Raw genomic sequence first — 6,430 nt, forward strand, 5'->3', positions numbered from 1 at the left:
TAAACATAATTGTGCATAAATATTCACCAATATCAGAACTCACCAGTGGACAGACTGTTCCATGAAGCTTTCAGTTTATTTACTATCCAGCCACATTTGCAGAAAGCCATTGAGAAAGTGACAAATCTGCATGGAAAAACACTTCTGGATAGCAAAAAGTGTGCAAACTCCTTGATAAATCACCATGAATTACCATCAGGCATCTCTATTGCTACACATATCTACATGGCAAAATATTTGTACATGTAGCAAACTAGGAATGTGTATGAGCATTGCACACGAACATTTTATGTGCAGTTTGCATAATATTTCCCATATGTTAGTGCTTTCTGGGTCATCCATGAGTTTCTTACTGGCTTTCCATCAATATCTCTCAGCAGTTCCTGCCTGTAAAGAGGGAACAACAGGAATACATTGTAACACGCAGGGTTGTGTGTAGAACAAAATCTCCTGAGCACTTTGCACACCAGAAGTCCTATGGTAATAACTAAGACCCCACACACACAGTGGTAAATTTTAAAATGAAGGAGGTCATCATGACACCCCCTATAGCCATGTCCCCACAGTCATGCCCCTCCATTAAGACAAACAACAACAACAAAATCAGTTTTAAATTTCTTCATTGCAGGGTTTTCTTCTCCTGCCACTTACTCCTGCTTTGAAACATTTTAAAGATCTAGCTCATTTCATCCCAAACTCTAGAAGTGGGCTGCAATAGTTTAAAACAAATGTATGAAAATTGAAACATTGAATTAAAAAATAGTAGAGGTAAATATAAAAAGCATATGAATGCTCTGGTCACTCAGAAGTAAGTCCCACTGTGTTCAGCAAGGCTTACTCCCAGGGAAATTTGCATGCGAAAGGAGCCTTAATGTCAAATGAGCTCCATACTGTCTGTTGGATAACACTTGGGAAAGATAGCCCCTAGATGTGCCAAATTTCTCTGTTTGCCTCAACTGTTTTGTCTCAGTTAAGAGCCTTCAATCAAAGTTTCAAATGCAGCATCTGAGCACACCTGCTGATGACATCACCAGTCCTGCTGTAGGAGAAGTTCTGGAGCTCCACTTCTTTTCCACTATAATCCTCCTCACCCATTCATGGACTTACCAAGCTGCCCTATACTGAGTTAGAGACTCTGGGTCCATCTAGCTCAGGAGTGTCTACACTCCTGGTTTTCCAGGGTCTCTGTGGAAGGGTTCCCTTCTCAGCCTGGAGTTAGCAGGGATTTAATCTGAGACTTTTTGCATGACAAGCATATGTTCTCTCATTGAGCTATGGCACCACCCTACTGCATAGCAAAGACTCATCTCCTTGCTGACTTGCATCACAGTGCCCAATCCTATCCAATTTTCCAGCTCCGTACAACCACAATGCAGTCCAATGGTAAGGGAACAAAAGTTTCCATATCTTAAGGAGGCCTCTGTGACAATATGCAGTGCATGCCCCCATTAGCACAGTTGCACCAGCACTGGAAAATTGGAAAGGATTGGGCACTGTGATGCTACAAAAATGACATCTGGGGGTCTAAGCCCAGTGCAACATGATTTGAAGACAGATATTCTTAATTCAGCACAAATGTTGGCAAAATTGTTTCATTTATTACTATTTGTTTCTCACACTATTCTATAGGCCCAGTCAGGTACCAGCAGCTTAAAAGCAGATATTCAGACCATATTAATAAAATGTGAATGTCAAAGATTACTCCAAATGAATTTCCAATCAACAGGTCTTCACTAGATGATACTTATGCTTGGATGAATGCAGGGCAACTGAGAAAGTCTAAGTGCCAGGTGGTGCAAAGGGAGCTGATGTTCTGGTATGGGAATGCCTAACTATTACACCTGTCAACAGAACTCAGGCATAGATTACAGAGATAAATGCTTAAAATCAAATTTTTGATTGGATTTTTTACAGCTCCAGTCACTACACTCACTTAACCCAACAATTCTTAGAAAACAGGAATGCCATCTAAGGGCCAAATCCCATCCAATTTTCCCATCCACAGGTGCAACTGTGGCAATGGGGCATGCACTGCATCCTATGGTGTGGAGGCAATCACAGAGGCTTCCTCAAGGTATGGGAACATTTGTCCCCTCACCTTGTGTTGGAAGGTATCAAGGACTGTTAGTTATGGTATAGAATGCTTACCTGAAATGTAAAAACAGCATGGTTTTTGATCTCTCTCTCTCTGAATGTCCAAGCAAATTCAACTTGAGTCTCACAAGCATTTGGCTGGAATTGGGCAGCCTGCCACAAGATGTTCTCTTAGAACAATGTTGATACATTTGAATGAAGTCTTTGTCTTCAGAGCACAGAAAAAAAAAATCTAGCAGTTTGAATTCGGCTTGAAGTTTTAACATTGCTTTATTGTCCAGTTTGAAGACTTTTAGAGCACTAAATTGTGTGCACACATGCTAGAAAGCAAATATTCACACCAGCTCTCATAGAAGAACACTAGTAAGCTTAGTTTCCTCATATTCCTTGTTTTTCATTTTGAAATCAGTTTTGGGGTACACATAAGTGTGACTAACAAATAGTAATATTTTAACTGAGTTTTGGTGGACTAACTGCATTCTAGAGTTTAAAGAGACATAATATCAAAGCACTTCCGGATTAACACATTGCAAAGGTCAGATTCCCACAGAAAATCATTTCACAGCAGTTTTTAGATGAACACACACACCTTGACGTCAATAGCAAGTATGTTGCATTTCACGGGTTGCCTTACAAAGGCCACAGAACATCATCCAATGGTTATGGATGAGGTCAGGTTTGTGTGCAGTGCCATTGGCTAACTGCTGGGGGTATATTGTATATGATGAATGTATGAGATGGCCTATTATAAAACAACGGATGTTTTGAACCCACCAATGAATTGTCTCCAAATGTGTTTCAAGGAGGGAACCCCAGATTGTAATAAAAGTCAGCTAAAGGAGCCGTTACAGGCTTCCCTTCTTCACACTTCCTATGCTCACAGTCTCCTCTGGGGCTTCTCTTCTCCCCACTTCTGGGGCAAGCAGTCTCCTTTGGGGTTTACACAGTCTCCTTTGGAGACGTGGATGGATTTACAATCTTTTGCTGATGAATTTACAATAAAAGCCTGGATTTGATCACCACTGTCTACTGAGTTTGCTTTGGTACCTGGGATTACAGTGCAACATCTGAGATCTCTTGTAACATCTAGGATCCCTTGTAACATCTTGGTTTTTGCACCTTGCAACATTTGGGGCTGCATTACGGCTGCACCCATGCTAGAAAGTTGGATAGGACTGGGCCCTAAGCCTGCACAAATCCTTTCCCTTTTCAAGTTCCCCTTTCTACACAGATTGTAAAACAAACAAGCTGTTGTTCTTGCTAAGGCGTTGCACCAGGAGCAGAAGCAGCTTCTGTTCAATTGTAACAGAGGCAGAAGAAAAATCTGGAACACTGCTTCTGTGAAGTACATTTTGCCCTCACAAGGTGGTGCTAGACAACTATCTGCAACACCTCTCTGCAGCGTGCATCTTCACCTTCTGGCATTTATTATTATTATTATTAACAACAGTATTTATATACCGCTTTTCAACTAAAAGTTCACAAAGCGGTTTACAGAGAAAAATCAAATAACTAAATGGCTCCCTGTCCCAAAAGGGCTCACAATCTAGAAAGATGCAAAAGAATACCAGCAGACAGCCACTAGAACAGACAGTGCTGGGGTGAGGTGGGCCAGTTACTCTCCCCCTGCTAAAAAAAGGAGCACCCACTTGAAAAAGTGCCTCTTACCCAATTAGCAGGGTATACCCAATTTAGAGTGTGGTTATAAACTATTCAGTCCCTGGCACTGAAAACTCCCGAGCATTTATCTACTACAGCAGTGGTTCTCACACATTTAGCACTTGGACCCACTTTTTAGAATGAGAATCTGTCATGACCCACCGGAAGTAATGTCATGACCGGAAGTGACATCATCCAGCAGGAACATTTTTAACTTCCTAGGCTGCAGTCCTACCCACGCTTACCCAGGAGTAAGTCCCATTGATTATCATTGTTAAAAGAATATATATAGTAGCTTGTTAAAACTACAGGTCCCCAAATGCAGTCACATCCTATGGTAACCTCAAAAATCTTAAAAATAAAATATTGAAATGAATGGGGACCCACCTGAAATTAGCTCGCAACCCACCTAGTGGGTCCCGACCCACAGTTTGAGAAGCACTGTACTACACAGTAAACAGTCACGCATCTAAACATCAAAAAGTGAACCCATTTCTTCTCTCTGCATCCTTGTCCTCCTACATCCCCTGCAACACACACACACAGTCAAGTGTCAGCTGCAGCAATCTGCAGTGCTAGGATTGACCCCAAATCTTCTGGCTCCTGGAATGACTTGCCAGATGCTGGTGTTCCTCCAGCCCCTGCTCCTGCTTTCTGGATTAGAAAAGGAAGAGGGAGTGGCGCAGAAGTCTGCAGGAGGGAAGAGGGATGCACTGCTAGAGAGTGTGGTTGCAAAGGGCAGTCTTTAACTGCTTTGAGGAGGGGGCAGCAGGGAACACCCTGATTGCACAGGAGACCTGTGCCTCAGTCACCAGGCAACTCCTGACTGAAATAACAAAGCTGGTGGGTGACGGAAGCCAAGGTTGAAGTACCTTCTTGTGTGGTCACTATCTTGTTTACCTTTGACAGTTTTGTATGGCTACAGGTAGACTTTTTCACACGAACACATTGATGTGAAGCTGAATTTTACTGGGTCAAGCACAAGCTCCATCTATCCCAGTATGCTCTACTCTGGCTGGTGGTGGACCTCTGGGGTCTCAGGCAGAGCTCTGGCTAGCTGAGGACACCGAGGAGAAAAGCTGGAGCCTGCTGCATGGCAAGGCACGTCCCCATCACCAGGTTGCAGTGGCCTCTCCCTCCCTAAGAAAAGGGTGAGACAATGAGCAGGGCCTCATGTCTGCTCTCTTCCTGTCAGGGGATTCAGGCCTTGACCCGGAAATCTTACAGTCTCATGATGAGTTCTATCCCCATAAACTACCTACAATGCAGCTACCTTCGGTATCTGCTTCCCAAGATATTTTTCATGACAAACCATGTATTGGTCTGGACTTAGGAAACCAAAGCGTCCTTGCTTGTCAACACAGTGATGGTTGTACAAAAAGAAAACATGAAGATGGCCTCTGTCTATAGGATTACTTAAACTGCTGCAGTGCAGGCAAAAGATTTTGTTTTGCTGTTCAGGGTTCATAGTTAGTCCACTACTGGCAACAGGGCATGTTAGGTTAGCAAGATTATTCATCCAATTCAGTTTGCCTCACAAACTTCTGTAGGTTATAAATCTTCCTCCACCCCACATCAGCATTACTTTCATTCCTTTATTATCTCTGCTCAGCCATGGAATGTGTTTCTTAGGCCGCAATCCTAACCAATTTTCCAGCACTGACATAAGGGCAATACAACTCTGAGGTAAGGGAACAAACATTGCCCTACCTTGAGGAGGCCTCCACTACTGCCCCCCAACTACAGAATGCAGTACATGCCACACTGATACAGCTATGCCAGTGCTGGAAAGTTTGTTAAGATTGTGCCCTAAGTCTTTTCAAGGAATAGATAGAGATCATAATTACCTAGAATCCAAAGACCTCAAAATGTGGATAGATTCTCTGCCCTACTTTGTGAAAGCAAAACTATTGGGTTGTGAGTGGACAGGGAGAGAAAACAAGGAAGCAAAGGAAGATCTGTGACAGCCACCTATTCAAAACCTCACACAAGGCTATTCAACATCCAGCCTTGAACCTTACACTGACACTATAGAATTGTCAACCTACCTGCAAAAGTCTGGGCCAGCTGGGGTTTTGTTTTCTGACCACTGCTGCCAAATGAAAAACAATGCATTCGTATTATTTAAAGACCCTTCTATACTGGAGCCAGAAGGGCTGAGCCCAGCTATGAATTGACTAAAGGGAATGGACCATTGAGTAAAGGCTTAGGAAAGAGTATTGCTTGGCCAGCAACAGAGAAGAAAACAGCATATGGGGGCACATCTGGGTCTTGTCCTGTGCACATGTGTGCTGTTGAGACTCAAAGTGACAGTGTTTGCATTTCCTACGTGTTTAATTCCTTGACCAAATAACAGATGTGAGACATAACCTGCCATGGGTGGCTTTTCTGCTCTGATGTGCTGGTTGTGCAGGAAATGCACAGGAATGTGCAGGAAATAATCAATTTCCTGTTGATTAACGCATGAACATGGTCTGGATTAGGCTAGGCTAATCTAGAACAAACGGATAGCACATGGGAATGTCGTCATTCAGTGGCAGGAGACATAAGCACATGTGGTAGGAGAACCAGAGATTGATCAAAAGAAGTAAAGTCTAGTGGTTAGTGTCCAGTGTACCCCTCCCTGTTCTCCTATTTCACTGATTAGTTGGGTCAGTAGCTACAATGGAGGGAGGGG

Source organism: Tiliqua scincoides, chromosome 7, assembly GCF_035046505.1.
Source record: "Tiliqua scincoides isolate rTilSci1 chromosome 7, rTilSci1.hap2, whole genome shotgun sequence".
NCBI classification, from domain to species: domain Eukaryota; kingdom Metazoa; phylum Chordata; class Lepidosauria; order Squamata; family Scincidae; genus Tiliqua; species Tiliqua scincoides.